The sequence below is a fragment of the Trichechus manatus genome, unplaced genomic scaffold (genome assembly GCF_000243295.1).
Source record: "Trichechus manatus latirostris isolate Lorelei unplaced genomic scaffold, TriManLat1.0 scaffold00214, whole genome shotgun sequence".
Classification (NCBI taxonomy): domain Eukaryota; kingdom Metazoa; phylum Chordata; class Mammalia; order Sirenia; family Trichechidae; genus Trichechus; species Trichechus manatus.
In genome coordinates, this window is record NW_004444150.1 from 2,585,455 (window position 1) to 2,586,619 (window position 1,165).

The following is a 1,165-nucleotide window of genomic DNA, read 5'->3' on the forward strand; positions in this document are numbered from 1 at the left end:
AGATTTGAACCTCAAGGCTCAGAGAAAACTGCCCCACGTCTCCAAGTACTCATTAGAAGGTGATGAACAATGGCCACTTGGCAGTGGAGTTTCAGAGATCACAATCTGGGGTACAATCCATGGACTTAACCTATTTGACTTAAGCAACAAGCAGTGAAAAGTCCATATTTTCCCTTTTCAAACAGAAGGTAAAAGGCTCACACCCCACAATCTGGTGGGGCGTACTCTGGCTCCATGGTGGACCAGATGGACTTTTTCTACACCTACAATTTCCTGGGAAACTGTGACAGCTGAATTTGCATGATGTAGCTACAAATGGAATTTGCAAAATGTATGTGTTCATGTGGTTTGAATGTAAGAAGAATTTTTTCACCCAGTCCTGTTGGGAGGAGTCAAAACATTCACTTACCCTCCCCACATGAACAAAGCCAAAAAAAAAAAAAAACCAACCAAAAAAACGAAACCCAATGTTGTTGAGTCAATTTCAACTCATAACAACTCTATAGGACAGAGTAGAACTTTCCCATAGGGTTTCCAAGGTGTGGCTGGTGGATTCGAACTGCCAACCTTTTGATTTGTACCCGAGTTCTTACTGTGAGGTGGCCCACTGTGCCAGCAGGGCTCCTAGAACAAAGCCAGTGCTCCATAAACATTTGTTGGATGCAAGGATGATTGGAGAGATGAAGGATAGATGAAAGATGAAAGGAGGGATAGATGTGGGGGGATGGATGGGTGGATGGAGGGATGGGTGGATGGAGGGATGGCTGGAGGGATGAAGGACGGATGGAAGAAAGATGGAGTATGAATGGTATAGTGGACTCCAGCCTCCTATGGAAGGCGTTTGAAGGAGATACGTTCAGCACGTCCCTGGGCCCCTGGTTATGCAGTGAGGTCCCCCTGGACCTTGGAAATTTTGATGAGAAGTGTTGAAACCATCGTGGTGCTCTGGGCTTTGGTTGGGGAAACCTGGGCTGAGAAAGCCCTGGGCAGAAATGTGGCAGCTGTCTGGCTGTGTGCGGTCCTCTGACAAGGCTGGTGTGGAAAGGAACTTTCGTGGATGCTTGGATGTGAGGGGCTGCTCTCAACACTTCCTGTGGCACACATCACTTGCAACACAACTCGAAGACACGTGCGTCCCCGTTCAGAACAAATCCAGGGACTGCCC